Genomic DNA, 22,226 nt, shown 5'->3' on the forward strand with positions numbered 1-22,226 from the left:
GATGATTTTTCCACCCTGGTGGGCCAGAATTGCAATGTTCCCTGGCACTGTTCTTCCCACAGATGCCCGTCATCTAGCTCTACTCTCTAAAGGAATCTTAAGTTGTTAAGTAGTTTCACCCTACACATCTATAGCCCAATCCTCAGCCACAAATTCATAGGGGACACCACACAGAGAATTCTGGAGCCTCCATTCTGCATAGTTCCCTAACTTTGATGCCTCATTCTGCATAATCCAGACACTTAAGTTGACTCAAACTTTGATCTCAAACTCTTTAGCTCAGTGACTTGCCACCACAATTTTCTCAGATACCAGCTCTCTGCACCATTATCAGAAAATTGTCTGGACAATGGTGAGTTTCATCTCTTATTTCCTTTGTCCTCCAGGATTACAGTGTTGTGCCTGCTGTTATCCAATGCCTGGAAAGAGTTGCCTCATATGTTCTTTCAGTTTTATAGTTGATGATGGCAGAAGAAGTAGTCTGGGATCTGTTATAATAGCACAGTTATAACTGCGCACAGTAGAGGCAGAAATCTACTCTCTTCTTTATATCCCCAGCACTTCCCACAGTTGACCCTTGAAACATGTGGAGGTTAGTGGTGTCCACCCTCCTCATATTTGAAAATCTTCATATAACTTTATGGTTTTCCTTCTGTTATCTGTGGTTCCACCTCCAGGATACAACCAACTGTGGATTGTATAGTACTATATTACATATATTGAAAAAAATCCACATATAAGTGGGCCTACACTGTTCAAACCCCTGTTGTTCAAGGGACAACTCTATCCAGCAAATAGTCTCTAACACCAATAAATCTTTATTTAACAAAAGATTGACAGACTGATACTTTTCAATGAGTTATACTAATCCAGTTAAGTAATATTTTTATTATCCTATGAGATCTCCAAAATAGATTTTATTCTGATATAAAATTAATTTACTAAAATTAATAGGGGATGAGGAGAGAATTTTCTCTGGGAGTTTTCAGTTGCTTCCATTTATTTATAACTAACACAACTTTCTAGTCCTTTGATGATAAATAGATAAATACTCAGGCAAATTATAGTGAAAATCTAGGTTAACAGGAGTGCCTCAGAGAATGGAATTATCTATTAATGTAATTTTCCCACCTTGTGAGGGTTAACAGAAAATCCTTCTGTTTTGTTACTTATTATTGAAAATGTCTATGAAATAAAGCAATTCACTTTCCTTTAGACGATGTAGCCTTTTAACATACAGCAAATTTGAGACAGCTCTTCCTTCAGTGCCTTTGAATGTCAATCCATGCTGTCCAGTCTAGACCTGGAACAAGTTCACAGAAGGAAGAAAATATCTAGGCAGCTCCCCTAAATTATGACTTCACCAAATTCTGATCATACACAACATAGGCCCTTTTGGAAAATGAATAACACTCTCCTACCAGGTTCAAGTGTGATTCCAGAGACAAATGAATATCCTCTCACAACATCTTTTATAAACAAGATACAGTCTCCAACCCCAGATTTTGTAGAACAAATTGAAGGAACACACAGTTCCTTCCCCTGTTTCTAGCTAAGATCAGAGGAAAAGCAATACCCCAGTTCTCTGAGATTCTTGAACTGTCTCATGATGCAAAGCTGCAACTGGAGGAATCCTGGACCAGCTCCTGAGAAGTGTCCCCATGGTGCTGCACTTTGTCTCTTTTCATTTACAGCCCTCACAAGCAAGGGAGCCAACCAATCACTTTGCTGGTTGAAGGACAAACCTTGTTCCCTTTCCTTATTTATTTATTTATTTTAAAATTTATCTTACTTGAGATTTATTTGACTCCTTGAATTTGTGAATTGTATCTTTCAACACTTCTGAAAAATCTATCATTATTCTCTTCAGATATGGCCTCTGTTACATTTTATTTTTCTCACATTCTATTCTCCATGATTCTTTATCTTTCTTTTATGTTTTCCATCTGTTTATATTTCCTGGATGCAGTCTGGATATTTCTTCTGATCTACATTCCAACTTATTAATTCTCTCTTTAGCTAATACAAGCTGCTATCAAATGCATCCACTGGGTGTTTGTATTCACTGCAGTGTTACTCAAAGTGTAATTTTCAGAGAAGCAGCACTGGTATCATCTGGGAGCTTGTTAGATATGACAGTTCTTGGGCCAGACTTCAAACCAACTAAGTCAGAATCTATGAGAGTAGGGTCCAGGAAACTGTTTTGACGTGTAACCCAGTGAATTTTTATACATGTTAAACTATAATATGCAGCCATTTATAATATTTTTTTAATTTTATAAATTCTATTTGATTGATTTTAAAATGTGGTTGGTAATTCCTTGTTTTCTGTTTCCTGGAACATTTCTTTAAATTTGTCTTTTATTTCTTTTTATTGTTTTAATAAATTTATTTTTATTTATTTATTTTTGGCTGCATTGGGTCTTCATTGCTGCATGCAGGCTTTCTCTAGTTGTGACGAGTGGGGGCTACTCTTCATTGTGGTGCACCACGTGGGCACAGCAGTTGTGGTGCACAGGCTTAGTTGCTCCGTGGCATGTGTGATCTTCCCGGACCAGGGCTCGAACCTCTGTCCCCTGCATTGGCCCTTGACCACTGCACCACCAGAGAAGTCCCTGTCTTTTACTTCCTTAAACATAATAACCATATTAGTTTTCTATTCTGAGGACCTGTTTCTGCATTATGCTTTTTCCATGGGTTTCATGCACAGTGCCATATTTCCTCCTGAACTTAATGTTTTTTTGTAAAATGCTCATTTTTCTTTCAAAATTGTTTCTGGGATGAAGGTGTACTCCCCCAGAGATAATCGGCATTTTTGGTGTGACATTTGTAAGGGTACGTTAGACTTACAGAGTGTTTAGATCTACAGAACCACTTGTGTGGGCTACCAATACATTTGAGAGCTAGCTAGTGGTTAAAATTTCTCAGAAGCAATTTTTTTTTTCTCCTGATCTGATTAGTTGGATGACATATTTCCATTCAGTCCCCAGAGGCTGGAGGAAGGTGGAATTACTTCTGATTACAGTGAAGATCTATCTCTTAGAGTCCCTTTATGTAGATGTGCTCTTTAATTAGACTTCCCACCTTGTATGAGCCTAAGGCTTATTCTGCTATTGCCCAAGCTCAGGCGCCCACATAGTTCAAAGCTCAAAGTCACCACTTTCAGCAAATGACCTCAAAGCAGCAACAGTGCTTAATTTTATTTATATTTTAGTCTGATAATTTATACTATTTTATCAGTACTTCCATGTATTTAAGGTCACATATGTATGATACACACACACACACACACACACACACACACACACACACACAGTGGTATGCCGGAGCTGACTTCTGCTCTCAAGATTGAATTCTTAACATCTCTTAACATCTCTTCCCAGGTATGCATTCAGTGACATCACGTTGGTACTTTGAATGCGGCTATGATGGGACTGTTCACACCATGAAATTTGACAAATACAATAAATTAGGGTGCTTTTTTTCTAGAAAGCCAGCTGTTAAATATTTAACAGCCCATAGCAATATACATATACAGTCCAACGTTTTTCTTGTGTTTTTCAGGAGGATCTGTCTATCTAACAAATGGAACTGTCATTATTGCTCTCTCCTCCCCACTACTGCAGACCTTGCTTTCACGGGAGACCCACTGTGTATATCCAAGATATATGCTGGGCTTCTTTTGCTTCTCCTAGCTCCTCATTAATAAACATTCCAAATAATTCAACTCCAGATCAAGACTCTCCTTTTTTGGTTTCCAATTATTTAAACTTTAGTCTTCAAAAATATCCTGTAAGGTTGTTATTATTGTTATTTCTCTGTTTTGTAGATGAGGAAACTGAGGCCTGGAAAGATTATGTAACCTGATAAAGTTTACACACCTAGAAAGGGCTAGAAGTGAGTTTCAAACTCAGGCCTAACTCTAAAGCCATCCTGCCTCAACTGACTCTGTCTTTTCTGTTCCCTAAAACCAACTAGTCTTTCACAATTCATCCCTTCCTCCCTAAGTAATCTTTTCTTCCTCCATAGTCTTTTTTTTTTTTTTTTCTTTTGCGATACGCGGGCCTCTCACTGCTGTGGCCTCTCCCGTTGCGGAGCACAGGCTCCGGACGCGCAGGCTCAGCGTCCATGGCTCACGGGCCCAGCCGCTCCGCGGCATGTGGGATCTTCCCGGACCGGGGCACGAACCCACGTCCCCTGCATCGGCAGGTGGACTCCCAACCACGGCGCCACCAGGGAAGCCCCCTCCATAGTCTTTTATAATATCTATCTTTCTTCCTTCTGTTTCAAAATGATAATTTTCCAAAGTGTTTTCATGAAAAATAAAGTGAGGGGATGTTCTGGAGTCAATTTATTCTTGGAAATGATGACTATTATAGCCTCCTTTTTATAGATCCATAGGTACACTAACATATCAAGAACTCTAAAGAGTACTTCAAAAAAAAAAAAAAAACCTCTTTAAGTATATCAACTGCTTCCTGGTCAACTATCTCTTTAAACTCCAAATTAACTACATGGAACATCCTTTTTATTTTATTTTATTTTATTTGCCACAATGCATTTCTGGAAACTGAGTTATAAAGAAGCTTTGGAATAATGTTGTGATTTGGATGCCGTATTCTTAATGAAGGACTTACAGTCAAATAAATTATAAATATGAACAATAATCTTCCTATAAAGCAAAAGTACCAAAATAAGATTTCATGGAATTTTAAAATACTAAAATGGTACAAATAGACTGCATATTTGATTATTGAATAGACACCATTGTACTATAAAGAGAATTCACATCTCATGAAATATGCAATCCTGCTGTCTCATAAATTTGATCTGAAACTAGTATTCTGCCATAATAAATACGACTAAACTTTCAAAGTGCTGTTGACTTCTAGGATATTCGAAGGACTTGAGACATTGGTGGAAGCTCCTAAGGGGGACAAGTGTGTTAACATGGCAAGTCATAGATAATGAATATTGCCTTTACTTAATTTATATTTTAACTATTGGTATTGCAACTCTATAATTTTCTTTTTCCTATAAATGTATAGCATATCAAATCTGTCCTGGTCTTTTGTGGGCTTGATATACAAGCTATCATTTATCATACTGATGCTATTGCAAAATATATTCTGACTTTCAAACAATCAACTAAGAGATAAGCATTGGAACTTGACACTCTGCGGCTGCCTACCCCAAGATAAAGTAGAACAAGCTGATTGGTCCAAATGCATACTGAAATCAGATTCTATATATAAGTATGTATATATTCCTATAGGAGCTTATTTGCTTGAAAGTTACTTTCTTCTTATAAAAGTTGATAGGTGACTTTTGTTAACTGAACCTATTGCTCAATTAAGATTTTACTATACTTTGAAATATTGCCAATGCAGCTAACATTTTGAGAAACTGGGCTAAGATTATCCATCTTTCATCTTCTTAGACTCTTTTAGGACATTACTTCCCTACTCATGTTTCAATTATTTGACCTTGCTATGTGACAAATTAACCTAGGCATCTGAGGATTGTTTGTCTGAGAAAGGCTTTATTGCTCCTTCACTTTTGTAGGGTAATTTTGCAGGGTACAGAATCTTAGGTTGGTGGTGTCTTTTCTCCACACTTTAAATATTTCACTCCACACTCTTTGCTTGTGTGGTTTCTGAGGATAAGTTAGATGTAATTCTTATCTTTTCTCCTCTACAGGTAAGGTTTTTGTCCACCATCTGTCTTCTTTAAGGACTTTTTCTTTACCTTTGATTTTCCTGTCATTGGAAAATGTTTTGCCCAGGTGTAGTATTTCTGGTAATTTTTCTGCTTGGTGTTCTCTGAGCTTCCTGGATCTATGGTTTGTTGTCTGACATTAATCTAGTGTACTTCTCAGCTATTATTGTTTCAAATGTTTCTTCTGGTATTTTTTTTCTTCTCCTTTTGGAATTCCCATTATGCCTATGTTACATCTTTTGTAGTTGTCCCAGAGTTCTTGGATATTCTGTTCTGATTTTTTTCAGTCTTTTTTTTTCATCTTTGCTTTTCAGTTTTGGAGGTTTTTACTGAGCTAGCTTCAAGCTCAAAGAGTCTTTCCTCAGTCATGTCCAGTCTACTAGTAAACCTATCAAAAGCATTATTCACATCTGTTACATTATTTTTTATCTGTAGCATTCATGTTTGGCTTTCTTTCTTAAACTATCTCTCTGCTTGCATATTTTTCAGTTCTCCTCCTCCTTCCACTTCTCAAGTGAGACAAGATGGCTAAAAAAAGGCTGGAGTTGTGTATTTTCCTTTTCCCATGTCAGTTAGGCACTTATAAAACCCTAGCAGGTTAGGCTCTGGTTAAATAATTTTTCTTTTTTTTTTTCTTGAAAAAATAAGAGAAAAACTTTATTTCAAACAGGTTCAGTGGTATGTATGCTATAGCAAAGTCTGGTTGTAATAGCAGTTTCATTTCAAACCTGAATTGATGTACAAATGTGACACTGTTTAATGATCAATTACTGATAAAATGTGGATTAAATCCATCAACGTGCCAATTCTGACATTTATTATAGACCCTATTTTTTATTTTAGTAATAGAGGCTAATTTTCATCAGAAGAAAATGAAAACAACCTTATGGCTTCTACTAAGGTAATGAGCTGTATCCCCAGTATTGCTTTGAAATTTTACCCCTAGGTTGTTAAGAGAAATTCTGACTTCATCCAAATGTATTATTTAACTGATAATCTTCAGTCATCATCTACTAGTGGCTTGATTGTTACTCCTCTTCTTATCTGACCCTAACCAATTAAACGCCAGTGTTTCTCAACTCTCTGGCTAAGGGCTATTTTTTCTCCCACTTCTGTGCACACAGGATTGGTGAGAACAATTTTACCCAAATCAGCCTTGACTGCCCCAACTCTTCCTCCTGTTGAAAGGGATCCTGTGTTCACCATAAGCACTTCATTCTTAGATAGCTTTTGACCCTTTGCTGCTTTTTTGTCTCCTTCCATGTGTACACCAAGAAGTCGTCTAAGTAGGAAATAGGAAATTTCCAATTCTGTGAAGATCTCTGGTAAAGCTCCAACTACACCAAGTACCTGCCCCACCATTCTGTCAGCCCAGCACAAAGTGGGGTGAATTTTTCTTCCAACTCCAATAAGACCCCCTGGAGCAGCATACTGAAGATCATTTTTTTCCTCAAAAGTAATACAATTTTGGAAAAGATTGGTTTACACGAGTTTTCCTTTGCTATCTTTGGAAACAATACCAGGTCTGACTTCTATCTCCTGGCCCACCTTTAATACTCCTTTTAAAATACTACTACTAGCCACACCACCTTTAAGGTCATCAAACTCACAGCCAGGTTTGGTGACATCAAAGGACCTAATAACAGTAAGCTGGGGTTCTGAAGTAAAGTCTCTTAGAGGTACTGGAATTTTCTTAATGATATACTCACAGACAACTTCAGTATTATATTTCAGATGAGCAGAAATTGGAATAATAGGAGCTCCTCTTGCTACTGTACCTTGTACAAATGCAAGGATCTGTTCATACTGTTCTTTAGCCTGACTTTCTTTTACCAAATCAATTTCATTCTGCAGAATCAAAATATGTTTCAGCTTCATAATTTCTATGGCAGCCAGGTGTTCAGAAGTCTGAGGTTGAGGACAGGATTCATTACCAGCTATTAACCGAAGAGCTGCATCCATCACTGCTGCACCATTCAGCACAGTAGCCATCAAAATATCATGGCCAGGACAGTCAACAAAAGAAACATGTCTGACTAGTCTGAAGTTCCCTTTGGTCCATGGAATGTCTATAGGAAACTCATCAGGTATACTACTTCCACAAGATCTGTAACATTCTGGCTAAGACAGTTTGCCTCATTAAGTTTGTAAATCTTGGCATTAGCCTATCCAAGCTTGATCATAATATTTCTTTCTAGCTCGTTTTTGAACCTGACAGTGTGAACTCCAGAAATAGCTTTCACAAAGGTAGATTTTCCATGGGCAATGTGACCAAGTGTACCTATATTAATTGTGGCTTGTCTGCTGATAACTTCATGCGAGAGTGGAGTCAACCTGGTAACATCCAGTGTGGTGAGATCTTGGCGAGAAAGATGTTGCTGCCCCAGAGTCACACCAGCCTCGCCCCCCGCCATCTAAGGACAGATCTTGTTATGAAGAACAGAATGCTCTGACATATCTCAAGATGGTTCCTTTACCCCTCCTCCTGCCAGAAGCACAAGGAGATTTTTCTTCGATATTCACTGTGAGAACTTCTAAAGGTAAAACTCACAAAAGGTCAAGCTTGTAAAGATAAAACTCACAAAAGTGCGGGGACCCCCTTTTGACTGAATCTTCCTGGAGTTTTTAACTCTCAGAGGTTGTCCACACTGAGCCTTCAGCAATTCATTGATTACATTTTAGGTTTCCCTACCCTGATGGTACTAGTTCCCGTGAGGTGGCTGCTCGTGAGTTTCTGTGTTGGTAAGTTCTGATTCTATGTGCTTGCCTTCCCGTCTCTCAATTGGAGGGGGACAGCAGTTTGCCCTGCGACTTCACTTCTCTTATGGATCTAAGAAGAGTTGATTTTTCATTATGTTTAGCTTTTACTTGTTGTTAGGATGAAATGGTAACTTCCAAGCTTCTTGTATGCCAGACTGGAAATCGTCTTTTGGGATCTGGGGGTTATTGACAGCCTAGACTTGTGTTGACTTGAATACTCTTCAAATCTCTTTTTAGTTTATGACCATCTTTGCAAAGGAGAAACATTCTGTTGGTTCTTTTATTGAAGCTTTCAGCTGTACTCACAACAATTTTTTTCAAAATTTGGTTAAACTTAAATCATCTCTGGAATTTAGGAGTATTTCTTTTATCTCTACCAGTCTATTTGCCTGATGAATTTTCTACATTGGAACAGATAAACTGATGAAACTCTGGATAATTCCTCCTGTTATGATTCCAGAGTTACATTTCTAGTTCTTTGTCTTTTTCATCTTTTTCATTTGTTCTTTTCCTGTGCTCTCTGAGGATACTGTCTTTGCTCTTATTATTGAGGTCAGACAGACATCTGGTCTCTCTGAACTTTTCCCATTGGGTTTTATTCATAGACTTCTTTCTCTTTCTTTTCTTATCTAATAGCAAACAATATCTCATATTCCCTGATATCTTGGATTTTTTCATCTAATTTAAATTGCCAATTGGTTGCCTCTATTATATGAAAAAGGTTAATGAAGAATTTAGCTAGGGAATATCACCTACTGGCCCAGTCAGTCTTTACATATTAGATTCAAACTGTGGAGCCCAATTTTTCTCGGCTTACATACTCACAATTTGGTGCACAAAATTCAACCCAGATAGAGTATAACTCATTCAGAAGTTATATCATTAAAAACATCTGGTGAAAATATAGTCACAAAGATGAATGATTTATCATTAGTTGCCATCTGGAGTCTTCTCTTGAGGGAACTAAAACTTTCATCATAGTAGGATGTTTTGCTATCAATTGGCCATCCTTAAATTTCAAAATTAAATATCTACAAATAAAGCAGCTCTTATGGTTCTAATAGCTGTTTTTCCGCTCTTTGCTTATTTGAGTTCTCCTGTTCTATGATCTTGTGTTAGGATTTTTCAGTATTATGAGTTGGCACCTTTTAGATATTTGGGTACCCACTGATGTTTTTTAATTTTTTAGATTTTATTTATCACTGATGTGCTGATAATGTCAAATATAAATTGATCTCCCCACTTTTCCAGAAATAAAAGCCATCACATCTTTTTGTACTCAGATATCATGAAATGATATAATTCTGTGGCACTGACCATATTTTACTCCTGACCTTTAAATTCTTAGTAAATTTCCTTCTCCTTTAAGTATAATTTTAGATATGAATCATAAATGTTTACCCATATTAACTAGAAAACAATGTGATTAATAACCAGTCTTCAAGTATTTTAAATATTTAACAAACTGATACCAGTGGTTTTATTCTTTATTTAATTCTTAAAATTATGTCCCCTGGAAGTTCCTAGTTGAAGTCAACGTGGTGCTTAGATACACTATCTAAATTATACTCATGGTAATGATAACTCTTATGGAGTGCCGATTATGTGACAGTAACTCTACATATTTTTAATCCTTTAAAGAAACTGTTTTTAAGGTGGCTAAAACTTATAGAAATTAATTAATTTGCTCAAATTGTGCTCATATATGGAAAATTCATGGTAATAACCTGGACTTGTGCAACTCTAAAGCCTGCGTCCTTTTCTCTCTACAGCATTACCTCTCCATAGTACAGGTGAGCCATCTCTTCAGTTATTATGATGTCTGATTAGTATCTCAACTCTCTACCTCATTTTTCCTGTATAGATTATTAATATGTGGCAGAACCAATGAATTTGGCAGAGTAAATATATTTATTTACTCTCTAAATGACTGACATAGATCACTGGATGGTCATTAACACCATGGCTGTTAATATACATTGTAAAAGATGGCTGAAATGAATGAATCAGCCCTGGGATGAAGGCACAGCATGTGGTGTTTCCCAGCTTTCCATGGTGATGAAACTTAGAGCACTAAGTTTGGGGTCACAAGCTTGAATTGAGACTCTGCTCCACTACTTACTGGATGTGTAATATTGCACAACCCACTTAACCTATCTGAACTTCTATACTGATCTCAGTGTTTTCAAGAAGATTAAATGAGATATAATGTGTGTAAAATGGTATTACCTTCTGAAGAGCACTCTATAAATATAATTATTTTATTAGAGGAGCAGTCACTGGTAAATTCTAATGCTACTGAGATTACTTGGAAAAGAGAGAAAATGTGTTGCGTGTTACTGTTCTATTATTTAAATCTTTTCACACTTGGACTCCTACATTGCTTTACAGTCTGGATCATGCTTAACTTTCTGTTTGCAGCTTAACATCCTGCAAATGATTTATCACTTGCTTTACCATCTGTGCCTGCTACAAAATCTAGGTTAAATTATAGGATTTTTGTGTGTTTAGTGTCCTATGAAGATTTGAGTAAATATTTGGGGGATCTTCTAATGCGTGTTTAAGTCTTCCTTCTTCCTTCTATAATATTCCTCAATATTTTGGTATGAGTGAAAGGGAGTATATGAATTAATCAATAAAAATTAATAAGCTTTCGACTGTGGCATATGCTGAATACAATCAAGCTCCCGGAGGGCAACACATACAGCATGTTACAAGTCTGTCACAATATGTATGATTTATGTATGTAAATACTAGGTCATAATCAATCTTCATTTGAAGAAATCACATATTTATAAAACAAAACAAGTCAGCATTTAACATTACTTCTGTCATCAGCAATGTTGTCTGAAGCTATCTTACTCTGTACTCTACTGTACCATTAGAATAATCTATTATGGTATTTACAGAGAAAAACACTCCATACAGGAATTTCTGGGTAAGATGGAAATAAAATAGGATGTTGCTTTTTTATTTTTTTGTGGTATGCGGGCCTCTCACTGTTGTGGCCTCGCCCGTTGCGGAGCACAGGCTCCAGACGCGCAGGCTCAGCGGCCATGGCTCACGGGCCCAGCCGCTCCGCGGCATGTGGGATCTTCCTGGACCGCGGCACGAACCCGTGTCCCCTGCATCGGCAGGCGGACTCTCAACCACTGCACCACCAGGGAAGCCCTGATGTTGCTTTTTTAATGACATATTTTTCCTTTATTCCAAGTAAAATACACAATGAACAATAATTAAGAGCACAATTTGATGGTCCATATGACAAATTTTAGTGGGTACATTTCCCGTGGAAAGTATACATAGTTGACATACCAAAAAAACAAACAAACAAACAAAAAACTTTCCGTGTGTTTTAATTAGGGAGCTTTGATAGTATTCATTATAGTAAATTATTTCAGATATAATGTTAAAACAAAGATGTAGCACACAAAGCAAAATTGAACAAAGGTCCAAATGGGATATTATTAAAATGTCAAAATGAGTAAGCAGATGGAGTTTGTATGGCTCAATGGATTAGTCACCAGGCCCCATTACCGTGGGGACTCTAGTGAAATCCAGTCTCAGTAGAATGATCAGAAAGTAAAAATAAAGGGTATACGCAGAAGCAAATAAATCATTTTATTTGTGTTCCCAACTAAAACACAGAGGTTTTTTTTAATATTTACTTTTCTTTCTTTAACCACAAGACTACATGAAGATTACAATACAGCTACATTTATTTTTATCAGAGCTTTTTTCCTCTAAGAGTGTAGAAATGAAAATAGAAGAAGAGATTGGAAACTATACAGATTTGTCATGCTCTTCACGTAACAGAGCACGTGCCCTGCAGAGGCCGGATGAAAGCATGCACTTTCTCTAGTGAAGCTTCAGCACAATACACCAGCGATCGTGTGGGGAGGTGCCACTCAAAGTACTGATTCTGTAACAATCTCATAAAGAAGAAATTAAGACTTTTTTTTTTTACTGTCTTTCATCCTGATCATCCCGCTAAAGCAATTACTACTACCTACTCTTTGCAGACACAAATTGAAACGTAGCCATTTACACTTCCTCCAAATTTTGACAAATCACTTTGACTTTTATCATGGCTCTACAGTTTAACACTCATCAAACCTCACAATCTGTACTGGTAAGTTAAGATTTAGAACACGAACACACATCCTGCAGGAAAAATTAGAATTGGTAGAAAGCCCTTTCCCTAGATCAAATAAAAGCATTACTCGGATATTTTATGATAAAAAGAAAGTAATTGCATGTTACACACTAGAGTTTGTGAAGTGTGCTTTCTGGATGGCTTTTTGGTAAGAGCTCAGAACTGTTTGGGTGGCACTCCACTACATAAAATAAACACTTGCTGAATGCAGATTCCCCCATATAAGTAGCTCTTGAGACAGCAGCTGCAGTGTAATCGTGAATCCATTATTACTCTAGAGATGGAAGTCAAAGCAAGCTAAAAGAGTAAGATGATACAACCCAATCTATTCAGAATACTATGTTGATTTGGGGGGATTCCATAGATAAGCACAGGCTACTATTAAAATATAGTCTGCTCTTTGAGAATTCACTGAGTCCATTGGTGCTAAATACGTGTGTGTATATACAGGGTTTTCCAAGGAATCGTAACCAATAGAATTTTATGTGCATATGTAATTCTAAATATATATGGCAAGATATGTAATTAAGATACTGCAATAAAGGACGAAATTGAAAGTAGAATAGGGATCTCATATTGCTGCACTGGTGCCAATTACATTACCACATTGTTTCCTCACTGCAAGACTGATAAGAATCTACAAGCGCCCAGAGCCCAAGAGACTTGAACATGCCTGGTGAAAATTGGAAATCAATAGGAGTCTATAATCGCAAGCAAACGGAATCATTTCCATTGGGGTGAAAGACGGCAGGCAACACAGAGCTTGTGCACAGCTGTTGCACACAGGGCCAAATGGTGCCCTTTCTCTTCTGCCTGCCTTGGTGTTCCTAGGTGGACACACCTGTTTGTTTGTTTGTTTAACATTGCTCTTGTTTATAAAAGAAAAGGAAATTGTTCTTTAATTTTAGGCATCAAAGGAATAGCAAATGCTTGCATTAAACTCATGCTAATTAAATAATGATTTTTTTTTCTGAATTTACTAGGAATGGGGGATAATTCATCTGAATTTGCCTCCTCTGCCTATCTATACTCCTGGTACCAAGTGAGCAAATGTTTCCAGATTTTCCGTCAACTCACCACAAATTCATCTCAATTCTGACTCGAGGTAAACTCCATTTCCAAAGCTAAGAGGTAATTTAGTCTCCAGGGTCATTTGGTTCTGCCCCTCATTTAAGCAAAGTCTACAAACTCTAAATGAAAATGAACATTACTATCCCCTAGGGACCAAGCTAAACCAAACATTTAATTTCATTGCAAATGCCTATTTTCTCCGAGTTGAAATTACAAAGGTCTTTTTGTTGCTGTTGTTCTTGATTTTTAGTCTATTACATGATGCGCCCAGTTCAAAGCTGTCCTTGAGCTCTCTGGCTGAGACAGAAACACACAGTTCAGTGATACGAACGTGGAGTCCTTATGAAAGACACGAATGCATCCACCCGCAGAAAGGCAGGTAGTACACTCAGTGACAGCCTCCCTGAGACAAAAACGGAAAGAGATGTTGCTCTTCAGACAACAGCGCCATCAAAAGACTTTCAAAATGTAAACCGAAGTTGGCTTCACAGTATTCACGGCTATCCTGTCCACTTTTCGAGCAAAGGCGATTGTACTGAATTTGATGGGTGCCTAGGTCAGTTCTCAACAAACAATGCTGACCCAAATGTCAGTTTATTTCTAACAGTTTGAAAATATAAAATATGCTAGGATGCTACCTTGTTAGTGAAAAGTGTGGAAATGTTGTAAATGTTGCCCCTGTGGGATGACCAATACATGCCTGGATTTAAGGGCATTTTTAAGGTTGGGGTGGATCCATCTTGAAGGTTCTATAAATCCGCATTAATAGTTTCCAGAGAAATTGGGACTTACCTTGTTGAATGAGATATAGATTACTAGTTACCAATGTTCTACAGCGCACAAAATTCAGATTTAAGAGAAAACGGCTTCTCCTACAAATAGACTTTTTCTACCCCTTCTACACTGCTTATGTTTGTGTAATTACTAAAGTAATTTAGTTTGTTAAAAGGAAATACGGACCCCAAATAGAGATAAACAACAAAGGAAAATACCCAGTACGATGTTTTACACAGATAATACAGTAAATAAATATCTTTGAAATTCATATAGGATTTTCTATAGAGTTTAATATATGCCCTATTCAGCATCTTGGGTTCATGCAGCATGATTTATTCCTTCAGAGAAAGCGGCCTCTTCCTGCCATGAGTTCAGATATATTTTCTTAGGTGTGCAAATTCCATAGGCACAGGCTAGTCTGGGGCAGAAGCAGAATAGACATCAATTTATGGACTCTGATTTGGGAAGAACCCAAGAATTTCTCTCTTGAGGCTTTTAGAACTGACTTGAGTTCCTCCTCTGGGCTTATTGTATTCTCCCACAGGAATTCTTGTCTCAGTTCATTCCAGCAGAGCTGTCTTCCTCAACACAACTCTGATCTTGTTTGTCTTTTACTCACACTTGCCAGCGGTTCTTCCATTGCAAGGCTTATATGGGGTGGGGTGGAGGGAGTCTGACCATTTTAGGCATTTTAGAATGCCCCTTACAGGCTTCATCACACCTTCTTAATTTTACTCCTCCTACATCTCTGCAACATCATAGTAAACAGTCATCTTACACTTGTATCTATCTGAGTCATTCGCCACCTTCCACCACTTATCTTAGCAAATTTCTACCCTATAAATCAGGCACCTCACAGGGCTGGCATGTAGTAGATGCACAATAAACCATGTGATTGAAGAAGAGATCAGGTGGATGAGATGAGAGCCATCTTCATGGTTCCACTTCAGACTGTTGCCCAGAGAGCATCTCCATGGAACTTGGAATCTTATAAAATCCCTTTCCCTCTGGCTTCTGAGAACACTTCCTGTAAAATGCGTGACAAAATACACCCATTTTACAACTATGAAATTTATAATTTAAAAAAAGTTCAGATTCCTTCTCCTTTTCAGAGAAAATGAGTGCATTTTATTATATGAAGCAACACCTAATGTATTTTCATGTACTATTGTTTAAATTTCCATCTTTACCAGGTAGATTCTCAAACATCTTTCACTTTGGATGATCAGTATGTTTGTGCAAGAGATTTCTGGGAAGAATCTGTTTTTACCCTAGGAAAAGGCAGGATATCAACATGTGAATTACATAAAATTCAACATACAAGAACATATTTTTTTGTCTATTTCTGCTCTTTATTGAAGACAAACATAGAAACACACACACACACACACACACACACACACACACACACACCATAAAAAAAGTTTTGAGAGGAACAAATTTTCTTTGACAAGGCATTAGTTAACATTTTGGCCTTTTGAAGTTTCCTTAATACTAGGATTCCCTGTGCTAATTGTTCGATTTACATATTATTATACACATACACTGTTTATTCAGTACTAAACTGATTCCAAAAGTACTACATTAAAATAAAGCTGTTATTTGGTCACTGGCTTTGTTCATAAAGTTCTGTGTTTGGCATCTTCACATTTTCCAAAATATATGTGTATATAAGAAAAGTCATTATTCTAAGCTTCTTTTTAGCGTAGCTCCCTTTTAATATTTTACATACATTGCATCTTTGTTTTATGTAATAAGTAATTTTAAAAATAGAATTCAAAAAAATTTTAATAATAACATAGGATGCCCTAATGGAAAGGCAAGTGTATAGGGCAAGAGGCTATCTCTTCTTTCAGTTCATTAGTTTTTGGCAGAGCCCAACCAACGTCAAATTCACCTAGGATGCCCAATAGCTGTGGGCATCTCCACAGGGTCAAGAAAGCAAACTCATGATGGATTAAATTTTTTTTAATTTTAACGTTGCAAGAGGTGTTTATTTTACAGGCACTGCTACAAAATTAGGAATCATCATAAAACATACCAAATGGAAAATTATTTGCTTGATGTTTATTATCAAACATGACTTTTTGAACTTGCTTGTAAAAGTCCGTACCTTCAAATCTATAAAGCAAAGGTTTACCACAATGAGACATAAACTGTCTCTATCCACAATATTTGTATGTATTTCCTGTACATACAAATTCTTCCAACACGCAGCAATGCTTGCAAATAGGCTTTAAACTTCCATAAAGCTGCACAATATTTCACTTTCTGTTAAAATTTTACACTCACTTAGGAAACTTAACCATAAAAATGCTTATATGTATAACCCAACTCTGAACACTGCTGGTTTGGTTACGAGCATTAAATTTTTGACCAAAGAGTTTGGTGGGTTTGAGTTGAAATATTGACCTAAATGCTGTATTAATGATCATTCATAAAACACATTCAGCATGCTAACATTATAAAATAGGGTTCCATTCAAAATATACATTGGCAGTTGTATTTGTATTTTAGGCAGAATAAAAAGCATGTGTAACTTTTTTAAATGCATATAGTTTAAGCAAATTATTCTGTGAAAGTATGCTTAATTTAAAAAAATGTCTTAAACTCTTTGTGAAAAGTAACAAAGAAAAGTAACTAAATTTTGCCATTCGAGAAATGTTGTTTGTTAATATTGCCTTCCAAAATATAAGGGTACTTTTCTTCAGCTGAAATAGAGCTATGACACCAGAGTTGTGGCATTCACAAATTTTGATTCTAAATATGATGGCTACGTTTATTTTATATACAAAACGTTGCTGCATTGAACAATGCAGGACTTTCTACTTCAGTGGTAGTGAGTGTTCTTTGTTCTGTACATAACGCAGAAGTGAAAATGATGTAGTAGTCACTGACAACGAATCGGGCACTCCAGAGCTGTTTGGCGATTCGTGATTCGTGCCTTCGGTTAAGAATTCTGGGGCTGTCATTCAATTACCATCCTTCTGTGGCTCAGTTCCATGATCTTCAACTTCTTGCTGCTTCATCAGCCCCTTGCTGCTCTTTCAGGCACTCTAACCTGCTCTGCGTCACACACTTGGGCCTCTGCCTCTGCTTCTCGGCTTTTACCAGGTGCTGCCTCCTCTCCTTTGCTCCGGTACCAGCATGTCTTCAACTCGCTGATGGTGTGAAAAGGAAGGAGGCCCTGCTGGGCCTAGAAGGAAGCTGCCGGGCCAGGCGCTGAGGACTGACTGTCCCAAGGAGGTGGGGCCTCCGCAGAGGCTGCACCGCTCTTCTCCCCACTTCAGCCATGCCTCCGCCACCCCTACCCAAGTACCTTGCTGAGGACCATGACCATCCCCTTCTCTGCATTTTTTTCACTCCCCACAACTCCTGCTTTCTCCGGGGGCGGGGCTGGGCAGCCCAGGGGACTAAGGGCAGGCCTTAAAGCACCTGGGAGAAAGGCAGGAGTTGAACAACCTGGACAGTGGCCTTCAAGCTGTGCCTGAGTAGATGACAGGGTATGTGCTTAAATGACATGGATGACCAGGCCAGAGCTGCAGCTGGGGCTCTTTTCCTGGGAATTGGGTAAGGCTGTTTGCTACATGTCCCCATTGAGGAAAAGGATGGGCATGGGGGGTTCCAAGAGACCCTGTGTGTGTGCATGTGTGAGTGCAACTTTCTTGGTCTATGTCTTTGGAGCACCGATTGTAAAGTACCAGTCCTCCAGCAGCAGGCTTCCCCATCCTCAGACCCCTGCCAGCTGGCTGCTTCCCTCCTCAGCCTGCCCTGCTAGTCTCTGAGCCTCGGAAGACCCAGCCTGTGAGAGAACAGGGCTCCCAGGGCCTCTCAGCCCCTGTCTCTCCTCCGGATGCCCTCCTCCTGCACCCCATTCCTGCCCTGCCTCTGAGCTGAGCTCCTCAGCCCTCAGGGTCCCCTGTAAGTTCCCTCAGAAAGTGTTCTCAGGAAACCCCACTCCCTTGCCCTGGCCCTGTTTATAAGACTCCAGGGCTAGTGCACCCCAATCTTCACAGACACTGAACTTAGAGGTTCTACATCGGTGCCCCCAACGGTGCCCCCCCAGCCTGCAGTCACCCCATTATAGGCCCTCACTGTACGCCTCACCTGCTCACTGCTGAGGTTGCCTTTGTACCTTCCTCCCCCCCGCCCCCCGCCCTCTGTTCCCAACCAAATGGTGGCAAGAGCTTGAATCTTTCGCTTCCACGGTTGTGCTCTCCCCATCTTCCCACCATACTAGCTACTATGGGGGCTCCATTCTGTAGAGAAAGCTCTGGATCGCAGGGAATGCAGGGTGGCCTGTCTAGGTTCCTCTCTCTGTGTAGAAACGGTATAGACCATTAGAAAAAATTCACTTATAATAGACCGAATTTTCCAGCAATACAGAGGCTTGAATTTGAACTTAAATGGCTTTTTAAAAAACTTAATGCTGCTCAACCATAAAAAAGGATGAAATTTTGCCATTTGCAGCAACATGGATGGACTTGGAGGGCATTATGCTAAGAGAAATAAGTCAGACAGAGAAAGGCAAATACATATGAGATTATTTATTCATGGAATCTAAAAAAATACAACAAACTAGGGAATAGAACAGAAAAGAAGCAGACTCACAGATCTAGAGAACAAATCAGTGGTTATCAGTGAGGAGAAGGAAGGGGGGAGGGGAAATAGAGGGGTAGAGGATTAAGATGTACAAACTATTATGTATGAAATAAGCTACAATATATATTGTACAACAGGGAGAATATAGCAAATATTTTATAATAACTGTAAATGGAGTATAACCTTGAAAAATTGTGAATCACTATATAGTACACCTGTCACTATATTGTGTACAGTATCACTATATTGTACACGATGTATATAATATTATACACCGACTATACTTCAATAATAAAAAGAGAGAGAGGAGCATTAAAATATGGAAAAAACTTAATATAATATTTCTCTCCCTCATGAGTTTGAGGATGGAGATTCAAGCTCTCTACATATGGGAACCAGGAAGGATTTCTCTCACATGAATTGATAAGTTCCAGGAGGGAAGGACCGTGTTTGTCTTGTGCAGTTTCCTCAGTGGTATAAAGTACGCAGTCAATTAATGGTGATTAAACAAATGAGTGACTGGATCAACACATTAGTACAAATGTCATTATTAAATCAGCCAGTTATCCAGCAGAAGGTGCAGAGTAAGAACAAATAAGCTTTGAGGCCAGAAAATAAAATTTCCTGAACCTTGGAGGACAGGAGATAAGTGGGCAACATATTGCAACCCTAGGCTACAAACGTGCTCTGTTACACAGAGGGCTGATGGACAGGCAGGCACTGGTTTGAACTTGGTGTTGGATACGGAGATGCCAGTGTTGGGAGGCACTGGGTAGGACCATCAAAGACCAATTTCTTCAGACTGTTAGCAAAGTAATGCAAGGAAAGGTTGGAAGCATATTGCTATGAAAGGAAACCTTTGAACTTTAGCCTTAAAAAAAAAAAGAACTTGGAAAACTTTTGCAGGTACGCAAGCGTCTATCTCTACCACTGCCAACATTTCCTTCTCGGCCCGTTTTTTCCATCTTCCATTTTCCTATTCTTCTTTGGAGCAAATGTGAGCTCAAAAGCTCTCCACCATGTGCCTGGAATCTTGCTGGGCAGCTGGTGGCCAATAAAACTTATGGGAAAAGTCTAGAGAGAAGGCGAAGAGAAAATGTTTTTCAGTCTTTCCTACCACCCAGGCCTGACTGAACCAGCTACAAAACCTATTTACTCAGCGCTATCAGCATTCTTTTTTTTTTTTTTTTTTTATTGGACTATAGTCAATTCACAATGTTGTATTAGTTTCCGGTGTACAGCAAAGGGAATCAGCTATACATATACGTATATCCACTCTTTTTTAGATTCTTTTCCCATATAGGCCATTACAGAGTATTGAGTAAAGTTCCCTGTGCTATACAGTAGGTCCTTATTAGTTATCTATTTTACATATAGTAGCGTGATCTGCCAACTGAGACAACGACCTTTCCAGTATGTATGCTAGAAGGTCATCGGCAGGCCCTGAAATAATCTTTTAAAGCCCCTAGTACAGTGTTGCTTTTTCTCCTTTCCATGTGCCCAGACACTCCTCCATTCTTATCCCCACCCTTTTCCTAGGGAGATTCACCAATAGCTTCTCTTCCATGAGAGAGCCACAAATGATCAAATAATTCACAAGACAAGCTCCAGCTTGCAACGAGGTATAATTAAAAGTTGTCACATATTTACCAACTGGCTCACCTCTAGATCAGCATATAGGACTAGAAAAGGCTTTCCCTGTGCTAGAAGAATCCGGCCGCCTGCTGAGAAAACTGTGTCAGCCTGACAGCGCCTGGCTTAATTACTTCAAACTTAAAATAATTAATAAGTTCCTCATTTTCCAACAGGAAAGCACTTAATGCTGTTCAATCAAATAATTCAAAGCCTACGTAGCTCGCTGCTATGTAAGAGGGCGTTGGGTTTTGGGGTTCTTCGTGCTTTCTTCTTCCTGTAACATTGGGTAAGTCATGCGCTACACATTTGAAATGATGTTTTCTTGCCGAGCGTGCCACAGGAATGTGAGTTCCGATCGTTACATTTCTTCTGACAAATCCAGTCTTCCTCAGATTCACCAGGGAGAGCCTTGCTTTCCCCTCTTCCTCCTTCTTACTGATCCTTCTGTGTCATGGGGTTCACTGCAAATGGTCTGAGTAGACTTTCAGCCCCCAAACCTAAATATTTGCTTAAAATAAATGTAGAAAGAGAGTGTAGGAAGGTGATTGAAAGAAAGAATAAAAATGATGCAGGGAAAGGAAACCTGAAAAAAGGAACCGTGGTAATGCAACGGCCAATGAAGGGTGGGTAAAATGGGCCCCAATTTCACTTTCCTCTAGTGGGCTTTCGGGGTGTCTGCAGAGGTGCTGCGGGAGGTACTACTGAGGCACAAAGCAGCAGATCTTATTTTTTTAATGTTTAAAGGAAGCTTTTTCAGGGTGAAATTCCAAAACGCATAATGCAGAGCAATAGAGCAAGCTGTGGTCTCTCGAAGGTTGTATTTTTGTAATCTGCCCTAAAAAGAAAGCATTTATTCCATCCTGAGTGGGTCATCTTTAATAGAGAAGTTATTGTTCGGAGCTCCATAAGGCTATTAAAAATGGTGGGGGGAGGAGACAGGAATAAAAGGCTAAATGTCAGCAAGACCTGCGCTCAGCACCAGCCGAGAGGCAGCTGTGAGCTCCAGCCCACTGTTGTCCAGCGTTGGTGCACGTGGGACAATCCCCTGGGCACTTGCTGCAGTGCTCAGAGTTCCATCCCCCCTCTGAGCTTCAGATTCAGTGGGTCTGCAGTGGGACTTGGCACCTGCCTCTGTAATAATGACTCCAGGTGTGTCCCATGTGTATGTTCAACCGCCCACACTTTGAGAAACCAGCTCTCAGCAACTCGGGCGTCCTGCATACCCGAGAGGGGCCGGACCACCTCTGGTGCCACTGCTCAGGGGAAGCAAATGAGATTAACAGACACTTCTTAGTGTCAAGTGTTCTTAAGCAAGATGCCAAAGTTTCTTTGCCTCTTCCAACAAGATAAGCTATCTGTCAGCAGTGGGGCAGAGGCAGTGACCTCACAGATCCTTACTTAAACTTGATTTCTTTCAAAATCCTGCTAGCTCCTTTGGGAAAACAAAACAATAAATAAATTGAAGGAAAACTCTCCCTTTCGTTCCAAATAGTATGTTTTTAAAGTT

The 22,226-nt window shown here is 38.8% G+C and overlaps 1 pseudogene; it reads right to left on the bottom strand.

The window, feature by feature from the left end:
* Positions 1-6,475: 6,475 nt before the first annotated feature.
* On the bottom strand, positions 6,476-8,132 carry LOC116760025 (annotated as a pseudogene).
* Between the last annotated feature and the right edge of the window lie 14,094 nt (positions 8,133-22,226).

This window comes from Phocoena sinus, chromosome 1, assembly GCF_008692025.1.
Source record: "Phocoena sinus isolate mPhoSin1 chromosome 1, mPhoSin1.pri, whole genome shotgun sequence".
Lineage (NCBI taxonomy): Eukaryota > Metazoa > Chordata > Mammalia > Artiodactyla > Phocoenidae > Phocoena > Phocoena sinus.